This window comes from Ammospiza caudacuta, chromosome 2, assembly GCF_027887145.1.
Source record: "Ammospiza caudacuta isolate bAmmCau1 chromosome 2, bAmmCau1.pri, whole genome shotgun sequence".
NCBI lineage: Eukaryota > Metazoa > Chordata > Aves > Passeriformes > Passerellidae > Ammospiza > Ammospiza caudacuta.
Genome location: NC_080594.1, coordinates 2,280,087 through 2,307,608, shown reverse-complemented (window position 1 = coordinate 2,307,608; position 27,522 = coordinate 2,280,087). Strand labels below are relative to the sequence as shown.

Genomic DNA, 27,522 nt, shown 5'->3' with positions numbered 1-27,522 from the left:
AACAACCTTGATAAAATTTCAGGATTTAATGAAATCTGTTACATCAAAATTAAAGTGTTTGGTTTTGTTATGATTTTTTTTAATAATAATGCCTACTTATACAAGTATATGTAATATATAGAACCACTTGTATATAATTTTTTTTCTACTATCTAGAAATAAAAGATTTGATGTCTGATATAAACTGCCCTAAAACCAAGCAAGTCTTTCTGATTAACACCTGATTAGCTTTTGGATTGAAATCTCAGAAATCTAGGGGAGAAAACAAAGCATTAAAATAAATTACAGAATCCTAGAAGGTTGGAAGGGATCTCAAGGATCATCTGGTCCAGCCTTTCCTGACAACAGCCCAGCATCCTGTCCGGCTGAATCTTAAATTTGCCCAGTGGTGCAGAATCCAGTATTTCCCTGGGGAGATTACTCCAGGGGCTGATTGTTGCTGTGCAAAATTATCCCCTGGTGACAAACTGGAACTTCCCAGCAGTAGCTTGTGCACATGATCGCCCATCTTTTGCAAGTGACTCCCTGCCAAAAGGAAGGCTCCACCCTCTTTGCAGCCCCCCTTTAAATACTGGAATGGGAGGATACAGCTCTTCCAGCTTAGCCAGGTCTCCCTGCAGTTTGGTTTTTCCCTCTGGAGTATTCCCTTCCCCACTCACTTTGGTAATTTCACTGCAGAAAAAACAAACAACTGTGAGGAAAAATCTCTTCATCAAGGTACAGAATGGGCTGACCATGTTTATAAAGATAAATAATAAAATTTAAAACTGTTTATAATCTTGTTTATTTGTTTTCCAGAGCAGAGAAGAGTTGGAAGTCAATAAAACACACGCCAACAGGCCTTAAAAACATCTCAGTTGGAGAAATTACTTTCTCTGTTCTCTCGGCTTTCTCCCTCTGAATGTAACCACCTGGCCTCTAAACAGCTTTTTCCTTGTCTGCTCTTACTACTAAGGTTTATTACAGAGATAAAGCAGAAGTCCAGACACCAAAAATCTGACTTTTGTTCCCAGATCAACCACAGCCTTTCATGTGACCTTGGACCACTCAATTATCTCAACTTCAAAGGCAAGAAGGAGGATAAAATTAATCACTGTGATGCCCTCAGATACTGTAATGGAAGGGTCACTCTCTGCTACCAACTAAATTTTTTAAGGGAAAAACCAGACTAGGAGTATGCTGACATAAATTAAAAATTTAATATCTTCTCCTTTGTCCTGCCCCTGCCATCTGTAGGGTAGCCACCCAAAACACAGGAAAAAAATTATATCCTTTTCCACTGAAGACGTTTCTAGGTTTTAGTGACCTAGAAGGATGACCTCTTCCTGGAAATCCTAATGGCAGAGGCTCTTAGATATTGTAGAAAACTAAAATTTTCCATAAAACTGTGCCTGTGTTCCATCTGTTTGTTCTGTGTTTGTTTTCACCTGGCTGTGTCCCTGTGCAAGCTGCAGCTCACAGGATGGGAAAGGAGTCTCAGAATCTCACCTCGATTTTTCACTGGCAGCTTTTCCTCAAACACAAAAAAAGTGTCCTTTCATTTCAACCGTTTTTACAAAAGCAAGACATTCTTATGCAAGGCATTTGTGTAGCTCCTTCTCTTTAATAGAGCTTTTGAGTTGAAAAATAATGACATAGAGGTGTTTTCAATGTGAAGACAATCTTGAATTAAACCCAGATCTGTTCCAAAAATAGTAAATTCCACGGTGATTTTTGCCTATGCTGCATAATGATGATAACAGAATTTCTTTCAAGCAACTTTTTTAGCTGAGAAGAAAATGAGTACTTTTCTTTTTTTCTTATTGTGTACCATCTTGACTTACCTAAATACCTCTTAAGGGAGACACAGTTCAATGCTCTCAGCATTAAAAACTGCTGAGTTTCTGTGGTCTGCATTTTGCAAGAAGGTCTTGCTAAATCAAGGACCCCATGACCTCAAAATCACTGAAGCTGTGTTGCAGCCTTATGAAATCTGAAGCCTTTTATGGTTTATTCTGAACAGAATGGGAGGCAGAAATGTGTTTTGTGGTGTGCCACAAGTGAAGTGTCATGGAGAGAGAGAAAAGCAGAACTGAGCCTGTAATTACTGATCTCTGGGATTTGTTGTGAGATATATGAAAGGAGCCCTTTGAAGGCTCTTAACTGAATTCATATAATCATCACCACAGAATCATCACAGACTGGTTTCAGTTGGAAGGGACAATAAAGATTAGGTGGTTCCAACCCCCTGCCATGGGCAGGGACACCTTCCACTATCCCAGGGTGCTCCAAGCCCCATCCAGCCTGGCCTTGAGCACTGCCAGGGATCTGGGGCAGCCACAGCTGCTCTGGAAACCTGTGCCAGGGCCTCACCACCCTCAGAGACAACAATTCCTTCCCAATATCCAAACCTCCTGTCTGTCAGTTTGAAGCCCTTTCCCCTTGTCCTGCCACTCCATGCTCCTGTAAATTGTCTCTCTCCATCTTTCCTGTAGGCTCCTCATTCTTTATTAAAAATCCTTTTGTCCATTAGCACATTAGGGATGTTTGTCCACTGACTTTGATTATTAAGATGGCTTTTGTGAGTGTGCAAACCAACCACCGATCTCTGTGCTGTACCCAGCTGAGAACTGTCCCTTCACAGAGGCGACACCCAGTTTTCCTGTCCTTTCCTGAATCCCTGGAATGAAAGGAAGCAGTAAGGAGGGAGCTGTCACTGAGTACAAATCCAAGTGTGACTACATTGTGACTACACTGTCCATTGGCACAGGAGAAGTTACTTGCAGACAGAAAATGACACTTTGCTGCTCAGTGTGAGAGGAATTTTGAAGCTCAGAGAGCAGAGGTCTCCGTGCCATGGCTAACCAGGGCTATTTCATGCTCCCATTTCCTCTACACTGATTTTGCTGACTCAAAAACTGCTGAAATTTTACATTGAAAAGGGATGACTGATTTTTTAATACTCTGATGAAATTATGTAAAAGTACACCAAGGCTGCTTGATTGATTAGATGGCTTCGTTCCTAAAACTTTATGCTTAGGTGGAGATCTCAGTCCATGTCCAAAGAGAGATCAGTTGTTGCCTGACCCTTACTGCTCATTTCTTTCACCTGTCATTGTGTCTGCCAGCACAAAACCTTTTGCTTTTACCTTATTGCGATTTTTCCCCCTAAATCAGATATTTCATGCATTTTCTGTGAACATAATTACAGTGCTCTTTGGTGTACAACAATGGCACTAGCAAGCTCATAAAATTCAGATATTATGGCAGGATTCACAATGCCACCTCTTGCTGGTAATTTTGTTGGTCATTCCTAAATTTTTGATGCACAAAAAGACTTGCTGTGAACATTTTTTCTTGGATTCAAGGGTGTAAAATTTTTTGATAAATAATGACTGGACTTGTATCTGCACTGATCAGAGGTGTAAATGCTGCCCTAATTGTTGTTGGATCTTCTGCACACTAAATATGAGGGGGGACAAAGCTGTTAAACACCATATTTAAATGTGTAAACAAAGTTATAAATATTCAGCAGAGTTCCATCATGCCAATGTTAAGTACTTTGTAACATCTGAAAATTACGTATAAAAGAATTAAGAATCTTAATTAAGGAGTGAGAGACACTCATAGGAAGTGCACTAATGAAAGTGCCTATGAAAGCCCCTTTTCACTTGAGAGATGACCTTCAAGGGAGCTGATATAGTGTTTGGTTAGGTTTAGCTCCTAGAATTTAAAATAAAAAGAAATTACAGAAGTTGGTTTTCTGAAGAGATGTCAGCATTTGCCAGACACCAATGTGACACCATCTTGATTAAATTGCAGCTACACAGCTCTTTGATTCACTGTTTTCTCTAAACTTTTTTTCCACATTACTTAAAACTCCTGTCTCTGATATGCATCTAATGCTTGCACGCATGAAGAGTCTGAAATATTTATTTTAATCCCTTACAGGACACCACATTTCTAAGTCTATTTATGCAGCTCCTTCAATACTCTGTGGGGCCATCACCCTGACTTTTCAAGCCATGAAAATGCTCCATCCAAAATAAGATTTAAAGCAATGCAGTTGTTTTTTAATAGCCTATCAGGAATGTGTTAAGTCCAGACTGTGCAGCAGACCCAGCAACCCCATGCTCTGTGTGTTTATAGGCATCAGCTTTAATGGCCCATTGTGATAGATGAGAGATATTAAAATCTTACAGTCACTGCCCGGTCATTTACAGTCAACAGAGGGCTACAAGTGAAAGGTCAGGCCTAGAAGAGTTGGAAAATCTGCTAAGCAAACTCTGGAGCAGGGAATGGGCTGCTCCAGGGGCTGGAGGCCACAGCTGATTTTTCTGCTCTTGCTGTTGTTCCTGGCCCAGGGTAAGTTTATGCACAGCCCAAAGCATTTAGGATGAAATATTCCCCTTAATGTCAAAATAAATGTGCACATGATCCACTAGAGGGTTTCTTTAGTTGAATACATTTACCTGGTATGTTTACTAGAGAAAGAGACTTGTTTTGTTTGATCAGCCCTTTCCAGGCAGGCTGTTCAGTGTGAGAGAATGATTTCCAAACTGGTTACTTCCCAATGTGCTGAAGATCCTGTCACTCCAAAAGACATTTTAGCCTCTGGGTCCTACCACTGCCAAGCATTTATTGCTGCCCCTGGGGATCAGCTCAGGTGCTGGCTCTGGAAACTGGAGCATATCAAAAACAAGGATCCAAAAAGAGCACAGTCAGCAGGGCCAGCAGCAGAGTCACTGATGAGCAAATATTTATGCTGCACAGAAGTGTCCATTTTATTATTTAGTTCCCTGAATAAGACTGTGTCTCTAAACCAAATCTGTTTATTTAATCAATGAGAGTCCAGGAGCAGCCTGAAGCATGAAGATGACCCCAGCTTCCCTTTCCCAGCACCCTGATGTAAAGATTAAAATGATGGAGGCAAACTCAGGTTGCTTCAAGCCACTTTTCCCTGCTTTGTCCTGGGATCTGGCTCGGTGTCAACCAACTCCCAGTGTGTCACATAACTGATGCTTTCTGTATCTCTCTGCCTGTCATTCTCACTGGACTTTGGTGGCTGAAAATGTGGGAACAGCATAGCATACTCCGGTTCCACAGCTGATAGTGATTCCTGTGAGAGCTGGGTAGCACTGCTGAGACATCCCTTTCCATGAGTTATATCTCTTGCAGAGAGGCCAGGGAGCTGATTACACCCTTTTAAGGTCTCTTTGCTCTGGTGGGATGGCATGTAGAAACCCTGGAATAACTGGGAATAGAGCAGGATGCCACAGGAATAACTACAGACAACTTTATCTTGTGCCTTCAAAAATATTGTTTTAGTCTATCCTTTGTGTCTGAGGGAAAGAAATGTTCTTTAATTGAATTGGAATATTTAGATTAGTACACAGCTGTGGTGCTGGGGATATGTGTGCCCTTCTACATTCATGCACAGGCTGGCTCCTGCTTTTTTTGTGGAACAGAAAAGCATTTTTTGTGCTGGGCTTTGTGTTGGTGTTGAAACTCGAAGTGCAGCGGCCCCAGCCACTGCCTTACATAAACCCTGTGCCTGTGCAGTGGACTGCTGCCACTGTCCTGTTTGGAGCAACAAGATTTCCTTTCTGACCTACTTTTCTGGTCACTGCTTTGAGCCAGGCCATCAGGAGCATTATTAGAACATTTTATATCCTTCCCGTGCCACAAAGCTGCCCTGGCACCACCCTGAGCAGCCAAGCAATGATCCCATCAGCCCAGAGGGATCCACAAGCAACTAAACAACTCCTTTGTCTTCTTTTCCTGCTGCAGCCAGCCCAGCAGATGGATTTAGTGTGCCCTAGGAGCAGGCAGGAACTGCTCAGGTGCTCAGGAAGGACCTGGAATGGTGCTCAAGGATTTGCTGGAGCATATCCTGCCTGTAATTGCCTGGGATAAATGGATATCAAGGGGAGTGATACCAGTGGAGCCAGCTTGGGCAGACAGGGTTTTGAATTGTTTAGGTTGGAAAAGACCTTCAAGATCACTGAATCCAATCTGTGAGTGATCCCCTCCTTGTCACCAGCCTGGAGCATTGAGTGCCACGTCCAGACCTTTCCACGCCACCTTCAGGAATAGGGACTCCAAACCTCCCTGGGCAGCCCCTATCATCCTGTCCCTCTTCACCTGGGAGCAGAGGCCACCCCCACCTTGCTTTAGCCTCTTTTCATGAAGAAATTGAAGGAATATTGAAGGAGTAACCTAGAGATAATGAAACAAAATAGAATTTCTTCAACCTTCCAGTAATTGTAGAATATGAAACATGCAGCCTTTGATTACACAAAACTTTCTATAAAGAGCTGTTATAAACAAATAAAAGATTTTCATGGAGTAAAAACAGTAAGGATAGGACAGGCCCTGTTGTATGTCTGTATCTCAATTTAGGTAGGTATTGAGGATGGCAAAAGGCTGAGACCAATCCTTCCCCCTCTGAGAGCTGTGAAGTCAGTGCCTGTTTCTGTCTCCCTCTCAGAGCTGTTCCAGAGAGGACAGGTACCCAAATCTGAGTCATTGTAATGATATTTAATAGAAAACATCAATTGCCTACCCATAGCTTGTACTCTATAATGTTATTTTTTTACAGCCATCTGGTTAAATTACCCTCATATTTACTGGAGACTAAATTTCATGCTCCGTTCTGCTCAATTCCTTGCACTATGGCTGACACTGGGAGGGAAAAGCAGTTTCAGCAGGCTCCTCTGCACAGGAGGAGGGAGCAGAGGATGGGAACTCTCCCAACAGAGAATCACAGGGACGTGGTTTCCTTGCTCAGGGAGTCCTGTTAGGCTGAGAGGAAGAAAACAACAGCAGGGGAGAGGCTCTCAGCCAAAGGCAGGCTTGAGGGCAGCTGATCTTGAGCACATCCTGCAGTGACGAAAGAAGTGTGGCAAGGAAAGCGTGCCAGTGATCCATCATGTTTTGCCTACAGCTCCTTCACGAGTTCCATTCAGCTCAAAGAGTGCCTGGGTTAAGAAAACCTCCTGTAACACTCACCATATGTGCTTATGCATGTCCTGAGCTGCTGAGGATTGTCCAAAAAGCCGGAATTTGGCAAAAAGAGGCAGTCTCCTCGGGTGGCTGAGCAGGGTTTCACGGCCCACAGTGATCTGTTATCCCTTTCCTGACAAATGCCCTCAAGAGTCCGTGCCTCAGGGATCAAAGAATAGACAATTTTGCAATACAGGTTTTAAGGGGTCACAGCCCCACTGTGGTATGACCTAAACCTGAGGCCCCACAGCTCGCCAGGCTGTTACCCTGGCCATGGAAGCAACATGGCCTGCCTGTTTTTATCCTGGGAAATCTGTGCGACTTTAAATCTGATTAAGGTGTTATGATCAGACAGACTTAATGAAGAAATAAAAGTTAAGGAGTTAAAATCAGACATGCAAGGCTCTGGTGAAAAAAGTTAACAAGTTTCATGCACTTGGAAGCTTGAAAAATTTGGTATTTCTGACAAAATATTGTCTTTCTTTCTGGGACTTTGTAGCTGCTCAGAACTCCAAGGGACATTTTATTTTGCCTGTGTAACATATTTGAATGGTCTATATCTCAGAACATCACAACTTCCTCATACAAGGCTGCTGTCATAATTCCTGTTCATTATTTTGACATTGCTAATTTTAAAAGCCGGATAGATTCTGCTGTTGTCATCTTAAGTGTCCAAAATATTTCTGTAACAGCTTCCTGTGCCTTACTAAGCGCCCTGTTGAAGGTAATCCCAAAGATTACCCAAATCCCTGGGCCCATAAGCAGGTGCATGGCACTCCTAGAAATGTTCCTATATCCTGGAAAAAACAAAAAAGGAATGTGATTTCCTAGCTGCCTGGTTGCTTGTCATCCTGCAGCACAGTTTACCACCCACACATTTCTTTGTGAGGGTGCAGCACAAACAAATTCAGTGGAATAATCAGCACTGGAAAAAAGAAAGCACTCACTCCCTGTTTTCAAATTATTTTTTATTCTGAACTAGGTGTGTGTGCATGTGTGGGCTTTTTCCTTCCCCTCAGAGTTGGATTATTTCATCAATCTGGGTTACAGGATGAGTTGGGATGTTAGGAGGGGCTGTTAAAGTTCAGGAGGGCAGGAATGAGCAGATGTTGGAGGGAAGGGGGTAGGAAATATCACAAACTGCTTTTGTCATGAGAGTAACTAATGTGACAGCTTTTCCATGATTTCTCTGAAATGCCTGCTCACAGAGGGTGCCTTGTTCAGGAGGCAGAAGACAACCATGACTGCTGATGACCATCAGCTTCTAAACATTGAAATATCTTTTCCCTCCAGCATCTGGTTGTGCCTCTGGTACTTGATGGTGCCAGGAATCAACCTCACCTTGTGCTGTTAGTCAGGGAAGCTGCTGCCACTGTTCAAAGCAGCACAGGAGGGCATTGTGAGGGAGGACAAGCTCTGTGTCCCTGCTTGGGGCTGGGTGATCATTACACTGATGCTTAATTGCCTCAACACAAAGGGCTTTGAGAGCTATTCAAGGGCAGCAAGTACTCTCTGTTTCCTAATCTCTTCTGAGCTGTCAACACTGCCCATCCACTTCTAACCTGGAAGTTTGCTCAGTCTCTAACTGTATTCACAGGAAAGGGAGTAAAGTTGACAGGATTTGTCCCTAAATACTGGTGGTTTTGGCAGCTGAATGGAGTTCACATGGCTGGTTGTGTTGCCAAAGAATGTGTATGAACTTGAATCTTGGAGACTGAATGCAAAGTGATATTTTTATATAAAACTATCTTCAGTCACTGTTACCTATTTAGCCGTATGGTGCCAGTCTAATACCAAGTGTAAGGGAGACAGCTTAAATACTGCCTAGGACAAGATTAAATAATCTGAAAAAAGTTTCATAATTCTTCATCTTTCTCCTCTTATCCCAAGGTAAACCCTCTGGTTATTTCCTACACCATTTCACTTATTTCCCTGTTGCTCTGATTGGGAGCTGCTGTGGTCTGTCACTGACCTAGTGCCAGGCACCCAGGAGAGTCACTCGCTCACCCTGCCCCGCTACAGCTGAGGACAGAAACAAAAAAATCAACAAATGCTTCGCCATTGTGTTCAGCAGGGCCTGCAGAGGAACCTCTGCTCCAGCACCTTGAGCACCTCCCCCCCCTCCTCCAGGGACCTGGTGTTTCCATGTTTTCCCTTAGGTGTTCTCACCTCTTCCTCTTATCTGATTAGAGACAAAACTGTGTGACTTTGGGTTTTTAGTCTTTACTATGTCATCACAGAGCTGTTGCCAGGCTCTCTCATTGGCCCAGTTTTGGTAGCAGCATGTCCATCTTCAGAGCCACCAGCCAGTGGCTCTGCTGGGCAGGGAGGAATCTTCCAGCAGCTTTGCACAGGTGACATCTTCATGGCTCCCCTGCTGCCAAAAACCAAGCCCTGCAAAACCCCGATCCCATCCTGTCCAGATTTCATGAGCTCGTGGAACACTTCAGAAGGACCAGGATCAATGAATCAAGGCAGGGGGTGAGCCCAGGGATTGCTTAGATTGCTTCCTAATCACTCTTTATAGTGACAGATTAGGAGCGGCACTCACATGGCCATGGGGAAGAGCTTTCCACTAACGAAGAAATTTTCTTCTTTCTCTGTGTCTTACTTCTAAGCTTATTTATTAATCTGTTCCTGGGAAAACTGCAGTGTAAGTAAAAGTGGTGGGAACTCCCCAGTTCAGTTTGCAAAGCAGTGGCATTGTACTCTATTAATTAATTGTGAGAAACAACTGCCCACCTTGAAAATTTTAAAAGGTTTATTAAACCTTTACAAGAATACAAAAAAAGGACTAAATGAGGAACTCCTGGAACTGCCCACATGGCTGGTTCGTTTTCAAGATGGATGCTGAATCTTTTACAGCCCTGGGGTTGCATCCGCCAGCCCTGGCCCCTCCTAAAGTCTGTCAGTCAGCTCTTTGTCATTTATCAGTGGAGACTGCTTTCATGTCACTGGTGGCAGGTCAGGGGTTGCCATGCTGAACCCTCTAAGCACCAAGCTTTTCCATTCCCAGCTGCCCCATGCAAGGGGCACATGTGCAGCCTTCTTTTTATCTGTCCTGGACAACTCCAGCTGTCTGATGGACACAATACAGGGGGGAAGGGAACTCTAGGGAGAACATAATCATAGAGGACATTTGAAGTACAATAACATAACTATACATTACAAAAGCTTCTCTTAATATTCACACAATATTCATCCCTTAACTGTGAGAGCAAATAATCTCATTACCCATCTATAACATTAATGTACAATTTTTCACCTGCTTGGAGTTTTGCAAGATCACCCCCAACATCCCTTGCTGCTAAATTGGAAAGATAGGGGTTTGATGGGTGGAGTGTGACATGGATAAGGAATTGTCTGGATGAATGATTTCAACAGTCAGCAGCTCAACATCCAAGTGGAAACCAGTAATAAGTTATGCCCCCCTTTGGGTTCATACTGGGATCAGCATTTGTAGGGGGACACAGTATGGGTAAATGAAGGTGGTGTAGAATGTAATCTTACCCCCTAAAGAGTTGCAGCTGAACCAATTACTAAAGATTAGGAGCAGGCCTGATGTTAACAGGCCACACCTGTAGCCAATAAGAAGAGTGTTATAAAAGAGTGGATTGGGGGGGAACTGGAGTCAGTTGGCTGCTGCAAGGACGAGTCGGTGCCTGGAGGGGTTGCCTGCCAGAAACATCAAGGAGGTAAGAAACTGTAGCAGTATGGAACCATTGCAATGTAATGCTACTAGAACTATTGTAATATCTATGACAACAAGCATTATTTAATAACTCCAGCAATTTTTTTGTACACAGAAAGAGAGACATTTTTACTAGAGCCTGGAATGACTGAACAAGAGATGACTTGTTTTTATCAAAAAAGGACAAGTTTAATTTGTTTTTTAGTAGTAAGGCAACTGAGAAGCAAATCCTGAGTTAGCCCTTTTTGCACATCTGCTTCTTTTGGAAACTTGAGAGCAAGAAGTTATGCTCTAATTCAAGGTTCTAAGTACTTTTATTATTCACCAGATAAGCAAAGATAAATAATAGAAGAGCAACAACTTCTTCTGAAATAGAGTTGTGGAGGGATAGAATGTAAGAGAATAGTGCAGAAGGTAATCTCACACCTGAGGAGTTGCAGCTGTACTAATCACTAAAGATTAGAAACAGGCCTGCTCTTAATAGGCCACAGCTGTGTCCAATAAGAAGATGAGTGCTACAAAAGAGTGGGTTAGCTGGGTGTGGAGAGAGTTGGAGTTTGGTTGTGTTGTGAAGATAGTTAGGGGTTGTTGTTTGTAGTGAGAAGGAGTCAATGCTGTGAGGAGTTGTCCATGAGAAATCACGAAGAAGGTATGGAAGCCTTTGAAATAAGGTGACAACATAGAATGATGAGAAAAATATTTCAATGAATCAGACAGGGATCATATTTCCATCAGTATATAATAGTTTGAGCTTGATGTTTAGCTGAGAAGCCTTTATTTCTCTCAAAATTGCTACCCCTTTCAGATTCAAAAAGGAATACAAAATGATGTAATTTCTGGTCAAAACTTTTTAAAAAACTATTTGAAATCTTTTGTTCTTTAAGCAGAACAAAGTGATACTTTCACCACACAAATTAGCACTGCAGGGCAGTGGTTTTTAAATGGGGAATGTCTATAATGAGAGCTACTATCCCATGCCCTTGGCTAGAATGAAAAGTCTGTAGAATGAAAAGTCTGTAGAAATATAACTTCTTTTTCATCTGTATAAAAAGTTGTTGAAATTGGGTAGAACTCTAATGGGGTCTTATGAAAAAAAAACCCAGATAAGATAAATAAATTTCTGGCTGCACTAGTATGGAAAAACAAAAAGGAGCAAACAGAAGCAGGGGTTTTGGGGCTTCAGAGCTCTTCACCTTTGCTTGTTGAGTTGCTTTTTAGTGTTTTGGAGAGGTTTTTTGAGCGTTGCATCTGAGCCTCTGTGAAATAATTACACTGATGGTTTTGGTTTCTAATGTAGAGCACAGAAATCTGCAAAAGCCATTGGGCAAATTTTGCTGAATCTTTCACCTCAGATCAGCAGCTCTCAGGTCATTAATCATGCTTTATAAGCTTTAATAGACTAAGTGTTTTAAAGACATCTGCTGAGTCTCAAAGAATAGAGTTGCAGACTTTGCTGTTCTGAGATTTCTGTATTAAAACAGCAATGTTGTTAGGAGAGAAAAAATGACCCAACAAAAAAAGCTTGGCCTCTCCCTTTGGTTCCTGCCATGCTGCCGGAGAGGATGATCATACAAGTCATTTATAACTGGAGACTGAGGACATTAAGCTCAGCAGGCATTAAATATTTCCTTAGATAAAAGCATTGTTACTACCATCACTTGCTCAGGCAGTGAGCATGTAAAGAAAGAATTTAAATAAAGAAGTGCTTTGCATTAATTGATATAGGAATAAATCACAGTTTTGTCCTGCACAACACTTTGTGCATGCCTGAAAATCACTGCAGGTGACTAGCCTTTTCCTTGTATACTCTTTATTTTGTTCTGATTCAGCCTCTCAAACACATCTTTTGGTGAAGGCTGCTTGAGCGAAAAGACATGAATTTAGTTTGTTTTGTCTCACATTTGAAGTGATGCTATGCCAGGCTTGGAAAATAAGTCTAAGTTTGGTTAGTGAGTCAGAAATATCGTTCTGTAAATACACCATTGCACTTGTTACCTTTTTATTTGTAGGGTTTTTTTCCCATGTATTTTACTGTGGAGAGTAGCAGCTTTTCTGTACCACAAAAGACTTCCACAATGGAAAGGAAGGACAGAGGTGCAAAAGAGCAAGCTCTTGGTTATGGTGAAAGTTTGTTCCCAAACAAACAATGGGACAGGCAACAGTCTGGCATGGTTTTGAGCTTATTTGTGTTGGTCTCCTTTCATTCAGTGTTGTGTTATTTTGATTTTTGTGAAGGGAATTTTTGTTTTGGTTTAGGTTGGTTGGTTTTGTAAGTCAAGGTTGTGTGCAGAATTTGGATTTTAATGATAATTCTGAAATGAAGCATCAGTGCTTGAGCTAAATGCTTGTTCTGTACTCCAGTGTTTAGTCTCCAGCACTGAAGGTGCACTCAGGAAATCCAGTACCTGCTGTTTGAAAGTGCTTTACCTCAAATGTGCGAAATGAGAGTTCATTTGTCCTTCTCCCACGCTTTCCTGGGAAGCAACCCCATTCCCAGGCTGACTGCAATCAGAGCTGTCTTTCCATTTTCCAACCCCAGCAAAGCAGAGCCTGAAAGAGAGATGTTCTCACCATGAAGTTGAGGAACCACTTTGCTTCAGTCCAATTGATATTTAAGGTCATCAAACCCCCTTCCAGGTTGTGTTAATGGAGCAAAATGGCCAACTTTGAGGTGGCACACCCAGCTGTAACTTTGGTCCTTCAGTGGGAGAATTCTGCTCCGGGGGTGTAGAAGAAAACATCAGCTGCAGGGCTTGCTCCTCATTTCCAATATTTTTCTTACAGTACTTGAAGAAAGTGTCTTATGCTGAGTCAGATTTTCTTTGTCTGAGATGATTTTTCTTCCTGGCGTTTTCTACTGGTTAGGGAAAAAAAATAAATAATATGAGAAATTTGCACATAATCCAAAGTAACTTCCCCTTTCTCTTCCCTGTGTTTCTCAGTTTGGTAGTGTAGACATTGATTTCTCTTCCAGCCCTTTGAGGCCCAGAATAAAGCCAAGAAACTGAATGAGAAGGTAAACAGAGGCAAAGAAAAATAGGTATATGATCAGAGACACCAAGCAGGTTCCTGGCAGAATGTGGAACTGAGCCCTTTTGCTTTCTGCAGAATCCAAGCTTCCCTTAAAAGGATAACTGAAGGAAATAGGTCAACTCAAATAACATTAAATCATGCTGGTTGAAAATGTATCCCACTCCTCTCTGAGCTGCAGGATGGCACAGAGTGTTAAAACTCCATTTGCTGATGAGCGTCTGGGGTGTACAAGGGAACTCTCTAGGATCTGAGCAGTGTCCCCTGCTTTGTGTGACAGGTTTCCTAACAACTTTCTCACTCTATCTGCTCTCAGCTGTTCTGTTTCTTTTCTTTTTTTAAGGGAAACTTGAGTCATTGCCACTTTTAATCCTCTCCTTGCTGCCTTAATGGGATCTTCCTTTGCTTCCTGCTTTTTTTTTTCTCTTTCCATATTATGAGAATTTTATTGTTCTCTTCATATAATTTCAACACTTTTCACTTTTTCTCTCACTGTAAAAAAATGGAAGCCTTATGCTATAGCATTTTGAAATAAAACTCCAGCATAGCACTTCTGTTTCAGCTGCTCCTGGAGAAAGAGGAAGGCAGCTTTATTTCATTTAATTTTTTTCATAAGTTTTTTATGATCCTGCTCTTGAGTTCAGAGTTTTGACATCATGCAGGGTCGTCTCCAAAAATACTAGTTTCAAATTCATTGCTGAATGTTTAATGAATTGCAGAAACGTTTCCTAATGGACTTCGTGCAATAACATCTTCTACAGGATGAGTCCTGGGAAAGGTGGCAGAGTTGAGGATGAATGACACAAAGGAGAGAGGGAATTATATTTGTCTTTAGAAAAATTGTCCAGAAAGGGAGCTGGAAAATGGAATTGAATGCTGCCTATTTGCTGCTTGAAACTAGTCTGTAGATAGATATGTCGTAGCCTTCCAAAAAACCTGATTTTCAGGGCAGACAGATGAAAAGTCAATTTTTAAAATTTCTTTTGGCTGCTTTGTCCATTTATTAATGTGATATGTCCACATTAATGAGCTGAATTGGGTCGGAGTATTATTAACAGTGGAATAGAAAACAGCACTGAATATCCTAGAAATCAGAAATTGAAAATGCGTGTTTAGAGCTAATCCTTAGGCCTACTGTAGTGTGATACTGCTTGTTGCTAATTATCTTCCTGTTTATCTCCCAGCATTGGCTTAATTTGCATTTACTATTTAAGCCACACCTGCTAAAGATAAACAACCTTGCTCTAAAGTTTTCCAGAGCTGATAAATCCCAGCCTTATTTGACTTTCCTCAAATGCCAGGATCTGAGCAGGTGCTTGAACAGAATATGAATTTTAATTTCTCCAAGGTTTAGCACAAGGGATTGAGTCTATATTCCCTGTCCATTGTGTTTCCTGGAAGCAGATTGTGGCTTTTATTATTTCTTGCATGTTCCCAGAGTGCTCAGATTCCTTAGCCTTCATCTCCCCCTCCTTCTGCCTGGGATGAGCATCCCAGAGAGACAGTGCCCTCAGAGGGTGGACAGGGACACTGTGACAGTGCCAGTGGCCAAAACCATAACCCGGTGTTAAATCCATCAGTCAAACTTTGATGTGGCCCTGTAAATCTGATAATCATCTAAGCCAGGCAGTAAACAGAAGTAGTAGCAGTATTAATGGATTTTTTTTTCTGCCTGTGAAAAATATTGTCCCAGATTGTGGAGCTTTTTCCAGGTAAGCTTAGAGATAATATGGTTTGGATATCAGGAGTGAGAAGCCCTGCAGTTCTTTCAGGCTTAATTGAGTTTTATTGTCTTATTCTGAGAGCACTTTTGTGTTTTCGTGCTGAGGCTCTCCTTGCATGAGGAGCTGTTTGACGTCGGTGCTATAAAAGCTGCAGTTCATGGTTCACAGGTTATGTTTCTGTGTCAGCAGTGAGGTAGAGTGGCCTGGGGCTAAAGATTCCTCAAATTTGAAGCATATTGATCCTTTTTCTTGTAAGATGGGAATTCTGAATAAATTTTATCCCCTGGCATTGATTTGCAGAGAACTTTGCAGTGAATGTTCTGTGTGGTTGCATTTATTCAAAATAAATTCCAGTTCTGTAACGTGCTCAGGGAGGGCGCTGGAATGAAAGGATCCAGCGCTGGAGATGGGCAGCAGGTGGCACCCACATACCGTGGAAATTCCTGCCTTGCTGCGTCCAGCCAGGTGAGAATGGCTTTTAAAACCTGCTGGGACCCAGTTTAACACACGTTTACCTTTCCTGGGTTACACATTTGGTGTTTGAAACAAAACAAGTGGGATTTGTTCTGTCTAGCAGCATTTGCAATGTAAAATATGCCCACAAAACTTGTCTGTTGCCTTAATGTTTGTGTTACACGCTTTGTTCTTAGGTATGGTGTATAGATTAACAAGTCAAACAATAGAATGGAAAAACAGTTATGGGAGAAGTGTGTTTCAGAGTTCTCCAGCTTGCCTGACCTGCCCCTTATCCTTGGGAAAAAAACGTTGCTCCTAACTCCCAAGCTGAGGAGGAATGCTATAACTCTGGCTGATTTTAAGAAATATATAAATACGTTCTGGAAATGAGAAGATAAGAGGGACAGCTTTTTGCCCAACTGCAACATAAGCCTTTATTGTTCACAGTCTTTCTTAATCCAGCTCACATCACCTCCTCACCTTGTTTGTTTATTGTTTGTGTTGTTTGGTTGTGGGTTTGCTTTTATCCTGCACTGGAAATAAATTGTTATTTACACACAGATAATTTTATGTTCTGTTTTGGTGATGTTTGTAAAGATTTTAAAAGATTAGTCCCCAATGGATGTTCTGCTATTTTAGAATTTTCTAAGCTTTCTCGCAGTTTGTTGGTGGCCTAAAAAATAGATCTTTATAAAAAAATAGAATTCAGTGTACACCAGTGTGCACTTTTAAATGTGTAAAAAGGAACATTATCAACGTTTTGTGCAAATATGCTCAATGACTGGTTTATAGTAGCTTATATTTTCAGATGATTTCACTGTAACAGGGCCATTCTTAATACAAATTCATAACTTGAATTATGGAATGGTTTGGGTTGGAAGGAATCCTTAATAATATCTGGTTCCAACCCCCTGCGATGCCCCTTTCACCAGACCAAGGTGCTTCACCAACCTTGCTTTAAGCACTCACCGAGTTGGGGTAACCACAGCTTCTCTCAGGTAATTTTCCCTCTTTCTCTTCATTTTGCCTTCTTTCTTAAAGGTTTTGAGAGGGCAGCATAAAAATATCACTTGGGTCTTCATCTTCACTCTTGAATTCTTTCTCACAACATATTTGCATTCTTGGCCCATGCTCCTGATGTCAAACCTGAGCAGTCATAAAGATCTCGTTCAACAGGTGTGGTGTGAACTGGAGATTTTCTTTATTAATTTATTCTTTCTGTTCCATGGAAAATGTTACATGCAGTGATTTCTTGGTGTTGTTGCAATAGTTAATAGAAGGAAGAGGTTTTATTCCTGGATATTTCATAACATGATTTGCATAAGGGATGACATTTTTTTGTCATGGCATTAGATCTCCAGACTGCTAATTTAAGTCTGACAGCTGTTGGGATTAATATGGGAACTACTTGCTTCTATTCTCCAAGGCTAGGCTATCTTTTGGGATTTCTTTTTTCAAACAAATTTGTTGTGTTTTGTTGAGTTTACATGAAGTAATGGTAATTAAACATTTGTGTGTCTGGCAAAGCAGTTTGTTGCTGGCAAAAACCTAATTTACTGGCAGGAAGGATACAGAGATTTATCTGGTTTCATGGTTGAATTATTATAATCTCGGAATGCATCTGAGGATATGAATCTTAAATTTGGACCAGGGATTGAAACACCCTAAGTTTCATCATGTTTTTAGGAATAGAACATCCTCTAGCATTACATCCTGGCATGGTGGTGAGAGAATGTGGATTCCTCTGACTAATTTCGGGAAATAATGGGATTTCATTTTCAAGGAAACTGGAAAGAGGATATTCTGCTTGTATAACCCAAAGGTTTTCCCAGCAGAATACTTCTGAATCAGGACATGGTTTGTCAAACACAGACAGCATCATGAATGGTGTAACATAAAACCTGGGGTTTGCTCTGTTAATGTCTTCACAACCGTTCAATTTAGGATGGCAAAATGTTTAGCAAGGGGGACTGTGAGGCTTCCCCAGTGTTGTGGAAACACGGCTGGAGTGGGAGGCTCACTCTGCCTCCATCCAGTGGGTGCTGATGCACCTCAAGCTGAAAACATTTGGCATCATCCACACATTTATCTGTGTGGGCTGGAGGTGCCTTTGGAGGGAGAGATCTTTTCAGGCTACATCTGACATCATGGGTTAGGTGTCATGCCACCCAGGAGCAGACATTCTGAGGAACTGGTTTCCTACTATTTGTTCCAAATTTAGAGAATTACAAATGAAAAACAAAAAATCCTGTTCGTTGTAAAAATGTAAACATGGGCCTTCAAATGTTCATGATAAAATTCTGTGTCTGAGTAATTTTCTCCTCTCAACATATCAAACTAACCCGAACTCCATTTCTTCATGCCTTTTTTCCTCTCTTTGCTTCATCCCCTCACTCCTTTCCATAATCATTACTTTGAATTGCTCCTTCTAACTGAGCCATCATCGTTCCTATTTAGGATTTCTTCTTGTGTTTTTTATTCCTTTTGTTTTCCTGTGCTCCAATTCCAGTCCTCCTTGTTTTTTTCCTGCTTTCCTTTTGCCAACCTTGCTTGCATTAAAGGCTTGCTGAGAAATTGTGAATTTACTGTCTTGAGTGTGCCTTTCTTTTTTGTTCATTGAGCTCTGCATTGATAGTTTCTATTGATTATTAATATCTGTGCAAAGTAAGTATTAACCAAGAGCATGGAGCAGGAAAAAAAGTGGGGGTGGTGAGCCCTGGCACAGGCTGCCCAGAGGAGCTGTGGCTGCCCCTGGATCCCTGGAAGTGTTCCTGGAGAACAAAACTCAGGATGTTCTATGATTCTACAACTCAGCAAAACTTGCTTTAAGCTAATTATTGGTGGCAGTGTCAGGGATAAAAAGTTCAATCAAGATGCCAAGCAATTAATTTTAATTTAGATATTATTATAGAACAAGGGGAGACCATGAGGTTTCCAAATGTAACAGGGCCAAGGATTGAGAAATATATGCCTTGACACATTTTTGGGTTGTCAGGAAAAGAAGCTGCTTTTCTTTTTACTTACATTGAGGTACAACTCTACAGAGATGATAATTCAGGGTTGTTTTTTTTTTAAAGGGACCTACCATATGGAGCTTTAATTACAATTGGCTTTAGGGAAGTCGAATCTTTTGTAAATAAAGCTGGAGGAAATGGTGCTTGCTTCTGAAATGGTTCTAGATGCTTTCCTTCTGCAAAGATGACAAATAGGAATGTTGTTTGTGGAAACACTCAGCTGTTTCCAGGAGTGTTACCCATGTGCAGGAACAAAACAGGGCTTGCTAGAATTCTTTGGAGTATGCACAGGACCTTGTTTAGGCAAATTCTGGCTAGCCAATCATGCCTTGAGTGTGGAATGTATGAGCAAAAGTGTGCATCCCTTACCTGATGTAAGGAGAAAGTCAGACAGGATTTATTCAGTTCCACCTTCTCCCTTCAATCAGTCCATAACTATATTTTTCCACGGTGAGATATGCATGTCTTTTCAATGACTCACTAGAGGATTCACCTTTTTGAAAGAAAGTGTAGCTGTACATAAGCTTAAAGACTTTTATTGTAGTTTCAGACTGAATTTCAAAACTATTTAAGGCAGTACCAGATGTGTAGTAAAAAGTTTGATTTTTCATAGAGGTACACAAACCAATGCCATTATGGTCACTATTATCATCAGGGAATCAGCATATATTTAGAATTTATCTGTTCTACTGGCCTTCTAGGTTCTAATTAGAAATAAGTGTGCTATGGAATACAACTGAGCCATGGTCAATGTGTTAAAAAAAACCCCAACACAAGCAATGATGAGATATGGCAACATTTTAAGGCTTTGAACATTCCCTCTTTCAGATGGAGTATTCATACTGCTGTGTTTAAATTAAGGAAGCAAAAGATTTTACAGGGCAAATTGATGGCAGCCTGGTATGACTTGGCACTGGTCACAGGTAGTCATCTGCTGTTTGAAGTCAGGCAGGCAGGTTTCTGTGTCCCCCTCAGGCTGACAAAAATCTGGTTGGTGATCAAGTTTTTGCATGAGCATAAAGAGTTGATTCATGAAGCCAATGAAAAGTCTGATTTAAGAGTTGATGAGTCTCTGACACAGCCCCTACAAAAGCTTAATCTGAAAGTGGAGGAAAAAGTCCTTTTGGAAAAGCTGAAGTGTTTGTTCTTGAGGCAGCAGGATCATCACTTCCGTCTTGCCATGACCTTGTCCCTGTTCCTGGATCTGCAACCTTTGGGTAATGAATCCCAGTGAACAGCTCTGTCAAGTGATATCAAAGGTTTCAAACTTGAAGATTTGATGGATTAAAACTGGTCAAACACATCAATTAAAAGTTCAGGTTCCAATTAATCTTATGTACTTATATTCTGGAACAGATTTAGCAGAAAATGCCCTGAAAATGCCCCAAACATGCAAGCTTGAAATACCATTTTGATAGCAGCTTTTTTGTTGCAGGAAAGCAAGAAAGTAAACTTTGAAGTTCACTTTCCTTCTAGAAACATTTAACTGAAGTAGTTATTTCTGTAAGAACAGGAGTAAGTCTTTCTGTAGGTTTATTGCCCAATCTGATTGTGATAAGGAGGTGGTGTTTGTTTTATTTCTCCTTTCACACTCATGCACTGATGGACAAGGAATTTTGCAATTTATGTGAAAATTCTAAATTTTTTTATTGTTTCAAAGCCACTTTATGTTCTTTTAACAATGGAGGACCATTTTTTTTTTTCCGTTGCTGACAAAATTTTCTTAGAATTAACCAGGATGTGAATTGGGATCCAGAACCTTGTGGTTTTTGCAAAAACAGTTTCTATGCCAGGGGATCTGCAGATAAACCCAGATACCATTTGTGTGTGTCTTTGTACTTACAGGTCCACTAATTGATGCCCTATATCAGGATATTAATGGTAATGAATGAAAATATCAGGAAATTAATGGATACTGTTTTACTTTTTCTGTTTAAAAAACAAAAGAGACTCAGAGAGGTTTTAATAACCAGAGTTGATAGTATAAATTATTAATTCCCATTTGTAGGGAACTACCAACTACAACTACCAAAAACCCCAAAATGTCCATTTTCATCCTCCATAAAACCTAAATGGGAATTCCCAACCAGTTCCTTAAGAGAAAGCCAATCCCTTCCTGAATGGGGTCACCCGAGAATTTCTTGAGGCAAATTTGTTTTCAGATTTGTTCTCTCCCAGGGAGTGAAATTGGTTTAAACACTGGAAAGACTCCTTGGAAGTTTCCAAGTCTCTCCCAGCACCATGAGTCAGATATCTCCAGGTTGTGTTGTGCCAGATTTGACGTCAAATGATCATCCAGTGGGGTTTTCCCCTAGACTTCCTAATGGAGATTCAATGAGATTTTACTGCGTAAAATAACGGGATTTTGTCTGAATCACCCAAGCCAATATTAAAAATCTTGTTCTGTTAACAGGCTTGTTGAAACACATTTTTAAAGACTTAAAATGTTTAGGAAAAAAAGTAAAATTTTAATTTCTATGAAGTGATAAAAAATTTTAATATTAATTAATTAGCATACTAATGCAGCACTAAGTCCCTGGGTAGTCTTGGTGGCAACAGCAAGCTCTGATTACTCCTCATTTTCAAATTATCTCTGCTCTCCAAGACCAGGGTGTGCTTTCACAAGAACAGTTGTTGCTGCTCACTGGAAATTTTCTGAGGAAGAAAGGAAGTGTTGCCTCATGGCTGGGTTTGGCAGGTCCTCCCTGAAATTTGGGAGCTGTTGGTCATGGATGGCCTGGTGACATGTGCCCTCGGACCAGCGTCACTGGGAACCTCTGTGGCTTAATGCAACTTATCTTTTTTTAATTTTACTGAATTGGTAATAGATCCAACAAGTTTCCAGCATTTGAGGATTTGGGGGTTTGTTGTGTTTATTTTTTTTATGTTTTTTGTTCTGTTTGGGCTGAAACCAATTCCAAGAAGTCTTTATTTTCCCACAGACAGGCAATCCAGCTTCTTTGGCGAGCTGCAGTTGTTCTGTAGCTCCCACACTGCTGAGCATTCTTGAGCAGAGCCGTTGTCTTCATCTCAAAGTGAAAAAATTAAAGTGTAGATTTGTGAATTTGGCTTTGGCACATTCTGCCCTTTCTTAAGTAAATAATAATTTCAAACACCTGGAACTCAGTTTAGGAAGAATACATTAAGTCCATGTTTAAATGGAAGCCCTGCACCTGTTTTCTAAAGATCTTTTAAGAGTAGGCTCAGAAAATTGTCCAGAGAAGAATAAACATGAGAACCCCAAATGGCAGATTAATAGATGACAAGTGCTACTTCTATCCCAGTCCTGTGGAAAACAGCCAAGTAAAGGGAATATGGATTTTTTGAAGCCATGGTTAATAGAATGTCACCTGTACAACATGGAGCTTGATTTTGCATGAGGGGAGTAGGTTGCTGCTCAGTTGGGAGCCACAGAAAATTCATAGGTACTGTCTTTGTCATAGAGTTTTTAAAAATTATCTCAGTTTCTATTAAATGCTGCTGTGTATTTTGCAAGTACAAATCTGCAGTAGATGTCAGTGACTTCTGCCCATCTCTGGCACCCTCAATGCCCAGACAGGAAAAGGAGTATTGCTTATTTTGCTGTCAGCTTATTTTTTCCAGATAAGGAGATCACCCGATAGTTTCCCACATTCTTGGGAGATGGTAGACAATTGTTCATAAAAGAAAGTTAAAATGGTCCAGGGGATTACTGGGTGGAGAAATTTCCAATGTCTGCCTCTGCCTTAGCAACTCATAGTCTGCCTCCTTTTATTTATTTAGTTTTTTAAAATAAGTACCTTAATTATAACCAATATAAATAGATCTATTGTCTTGTAGCACCTACAGTTGCAAGACAAACACAGAGGAGTTTGTCCTCACCAGCAGTGAGGTGAAGTCAGTGAGACTGTTGATGCCAAACCCTTGTTGGGTTTGGCTGGCTCCCAAATGCACGTATTAGCAGAGAATCTTTCACCTGATGAGGATTAATCATGCTGGAATGTGTGGCAGCAGGAGGAGATGTATAGGAGCAGCTTGCTGTAAACAAAGTTTATTTTTGTGTGGTTATGGTTTTTGTGCGAGTCAGAGTGGCAGTGATCTGGTGAGGTAATCTGCTGGGGAATGGGATGTGACATTCCTCTCTCCCTCTGTGCCCCCCCTGAGCAATGATTGGATTAAAGATGGGCACAGTGTGAATTGATGGGGCTGCCTGTGGAGTTGTGTTCTTAGAAAGGAGCAGCATGGGTACAGACCCAGCTTATCAACTGGCCCACAGCAATATTAGATGCAGACATTGATAAGAGCTATATTTAGGAAAATGAGGACAGTTGCACTCATGCAGGTGCTCACCAAGCTGCTGTGTTTAGTCTGTGCCTGTGTGTCTGCCTCTCCTTGTCCCACTGTTGGAGTGTGGATAGACAGCAGCTTTCACATGGCTGAGGGGACCAAGACATCTTAAATCACCCAGAACAGGAGCTGTGTCTGTTGCAGCTTCCCAGGGTCACTGGAAAAGGGAAAATGGCTCCAAACTGGGAGAAAAAATGGGTTTAGATAAGCTATCACGAATTCTTCACAGTGAGCTTGATGAGACACTGGTTTGGAGAGCCACAGAGAAGCTGTGGCTGTCCCATCCCTGGAGGTGTCCAAGGCCAGGCTGGGTGGGACTATGAGCAGCCAGGGACAGTGGGAAGTGTCCCTGCCCATGGCAGGGAGTGGAACTGGATGATCTTTATGACCCCTTCCAACCCAAACCATCCTGTGATTCCTTGATAATACCTAAGCTAAAAGGTAGTGACCGCAGAAACATCTATGATTACTGACTCTTCTGCCGTGTTTTTGCTCGTGTTTTAATTGCGTACTATTATGCCCCTCTAGCAGGCACAAAAGAAGCTTTAGGAAATAGAAAACCTATGCATTGCCTTTCTTTTATCTTATTTTCACAACTTCAGTGCTGTTCTTATAGAGAAATGAAAGTTCTAGCCAGATTGTTGGGATTCTATAAATGGTTTGTATGGACTTAGCTTTACTTTTTTATGGAATGAGAGGGGAAATGGGCACCCAGTGTGGCCGCATGAGTCACAAACATCTGTCTTTGTGGGTGTCCTATTTGATTAATTAAAGTTTACAACCATTTCAGCTTTCTTCACACCAGGCCCCCAAACTGCATGTGAGTCATTTTGTACTGTAGGGATTGCCTGGAGGTGACAAATTTTCCCAACTTTTTCTGTGTTCACATTGTGGGGGTTTTATTTTTGGCTTAGAGAGGTCATTAATGTCTGCCCCTTGCTGATGGTAAATAGGATCTTAAAAAACTGAGGATAAAAGAAATGAGAGCTAGGGAGGGCAGCTCTGTCTTGAGCTTGACACATTTTCCACATGGTTTAGTTGTAATTTCTGAAAACTAATTGCAGCTTTTTTCTGTTGGGATGACCGAAAATCAGTAGCAGATGCCTTTAATTCTCCCACATTCCAGGTAATAGCACTTTTCCAGGAATGGCTTTGCTTGGTTCAGAGACTGTTCCTGATGTGCCAGACTGTAAATGTCAGGCTTGGGCAGGGTGGTGGTTGCTCTGCTGTGTCCTCCTGAGCTGTCATCAGTGTGAAATGAATAAGGATGTTTTGGCTCTTGCTGTAGTTCTGATTAGCTGAGCAGTTTTATGGGCTTATTCTGCATTTTTAAACTATTTCCATCCAGCATAGTACAGACAGGTTCAGTTTTCCTGCTGAAATCTCCTCCAGCTTTTTATTCCCTGAATGTGCCTCTCTTTTTCCCCAGTGCTCTGTGGCCAGCTGTCATGATTTGGGAATGGTGCTCCTCATTTTAGGGCTGCTACAGAGATGCTCCAAACCTTAATGATTTCTCTGGATGTGTGAAAATCTGTCTTGTCTTGCAGTCTGGTACCTTGTGAGTTGTTTTCCCTGTTTTAATATGGGGAAAAAACCAACCTTACAGCCTATCCACAAATCAGAGTTCAGAATTTTTACATCAGTGATATATATTAAATATCAAAAAGCTTGCTTTCCTGAATGTTTCCAGAATGGATAACTTATCACCACCAGATACTTGTGTTCTCCTTCACTTGGAAGTAGGGCAACTGAAATACAAAGTCAAGTTTATTTGTACAGAAAACCTGTTAATGACTGTCACCATTAGTCACCACTTGATGTAGGGGGAATTGGTGTGGAAAGAGAAAGCAAATACAATGGGGAATGAGATATTTCCAGTCATTTACACAGGTGGCTTAAGCCTTGAGTACTTCTATGTGCCTGTTTCACTGCACTTTGTTTGAACTTTGGCTCAGATTTTGCTTTTTGTTTCCCACACGTTATTACAACATTGCCAAGGAAACATTTGCTATAATGCACCTCTGTATAATTCTCTAGATCCTGACTAGAGGTAATTATGGAATCTGCTTTTGTACCCAGCTCTAATGATTGGTGCCATGTACAGCTTTGTCTACCTGATTTCTGCTCAGGTACCCAGATATCCTCTACTTATCCCCCCCAAATAAACAATAAATCAGAGCAGCAATCATTTCCAGTTGTGCTCTCAGGAAAAGAACTGAAAACAATTTTGTTAACAGGCTTCTGAAAAAATGTTGGGAAGCATCATTTCATTTGCCAAAGTGTAAACTGCTTTTCCAGCAGTGCTCTGTCAATTAACTGGCAGAGGCCTCATCCATCAAATATCCTCAGTGACCAGCTGGAATTTGCTGAGAAATAAACATTTTGACTCTTATGTAGGAGTAAAGGTTTGGCCACTGGTCCAACATGTGATTAGGGTTATAACCAAACACATACTCCCAGCAAAAACTGATTTTTTTTTAGGGAACACAACCCAATGTTTGCTTGAGTGGGAGCCTCTAATTTTTCCAGGCATTAAAGCCAAAAAGTAAGGGCTGTTACTTTGGACCAACTTTCCTTGGTTTTGCTGCAGATTTTAAGAGGAATTCACTGAGCTCCTGTAGACCCATGGTAGACATGCAGTCTGTTACCACTGCTGATATCCCAAAGGGGAATTGAGCCATAATGGCTTGCCAGAAAATAGTTTCTGTAAATCACTTAAAGATGAAGGCAATTTCACCCTCTGCTCTCATGAAATATCAGTATTTATTTACTAACTTTTCATTTCTTTCAATTTCTCCTGATTGCTTTGATTTACTACAGAACCTACCCAAACATGGTCCTAAAACAACTGAGTTTTCACAGTGAGAAAAAAATACAGTAGAAAAAGGATTGAAAATAATACTTAAATTCTTTAATATTTTTACAATAATGGCAGCTGTGTCAAAACTATTTAATAATTGGTGTGCATTTATGAAAGAGTGTGTTTTTGGCAGGGTGAGACATAAGATGTGTTTTTATGCTACTTTTCTCCCCAAATTTGTATTTGGTAGTCTTGCATCAAGTGCATGTATGGTCTTCACTGTATCCATGTTGTTTTCTATTTAGAGAGGCTGCTAAAGATCAGATGTTTTGACTCTGCTAGCTATCCAAATAACCCTACTGAAGGTGTTGTAGGTCAGTGGGTTTAGAGCAATATTGTTTAAAGCATAAAAACTGCAAAGCCTGAAAATGGTGTGTTGCAGCTTTTTCCTTCCGTTTTTCCTTCTTTTTTTCCCCCCTTCCTTTTTCTCTTCCTGTTCTTCCCTGCCTTGTCTAATCCAGCACAGGCTTTGAGAGACAGCTCTGCAGGCTGGACACATGTCCAGGATCTTTGGTAGCTCATGGGCTTGGCTTGGTGTGTGCAGAGCTTTGTTGTTCCTCACTCTGCTGCCAGGACACACACAGGAACTCATGTGTTCTCTGCCTGCTCACCTTCCTTTCTCCCAGTCAGGTCCTCCTCAGCATTCCTGCCTCAAACCTGCTCCTCTCTTTCCCTTTTTGCTGGCCAGATGAGCCTGTGACAGGCAGGTGCTTGCCCTTTTCCCTGAGAAGAGCTTTAGGTCCTTGCTGAGCCCCTTCCTCACCTCTTTGGCACCCCAAACATCCTCTGAGAGATTTTCATCTTCATTTATTGCCGTGGGCAGGCCAGGCTCCAGGTGATCTTTGCATTGAGAGCATGTTTATTGTGGGCCCATATTAATATGTTCTGCAGCTAGAAATTGTTGCAGCCATACAGATCTCTGAGGGATGATGTCTTGGCTGCAGGATCAGTGAGGGCACCACTTGCTTAAACACTTCCTCAAGTCTACATGTCCTCTGTTATTTCCCTGATGCATAAAATAAAACACAAGGATGTTGAAGGGAATGCAGGGTTTTAAGAGAGTTCCTGGCTGTTATTGCCTGAATTCTAATTCTTTGGGTGTATTTTGCTTCTTTAGGCATCAGCTGCGCTGCTGGGCACAAGAGGTTTTCCTCATGACCTTGCACTACAAATGGAGAAAACAAAATGAGTCCTTAAATTGAAGATTTTAATCACATTTCTGACATCTCCTAGGCCAAGATTCAGTGGATCTGGATCCATGCTTGCTTGTTAAAATCATGCTGAGATAACAGAAAAATCAGAAAAGGTTATTTGAAATTTTATACAAACGTTAAGCCTGTAAGTTTTTAGCTTTGTTGTGGGTTGTTAAGATTCAAATTGGATCATTTATTTTCCATTCTGTGTTGCTTTCTTATAATTTGGGCATCAAATGCCATG

The 27,522-nt window shown here is 41.2% G+C and overlaps 1 long non-coding RNA gene across 1 annotated transcript in view; it reads left to right on the top strand.

The window, feature by feature from the left end:
* The first annotated feature begins 10,625 nt into the window (after window positions 1–10,625).
* The window catches only part of LOC131554905 (uncharacterized), a 28,860-nt gene continuing 11,963 nt past the window's right edge, over window positions 10,626–27,522 (top strand). Inside the window, exon 1 of the long non-coding RNA XR_009274469.1 lies at window positions 10,626–10,679. This is a non-coding gene — a long non-coding RNA (uncharacterized LOC131554905). The remainder of the gene's footprint in view (window positions 10,680–27,522) is intronic.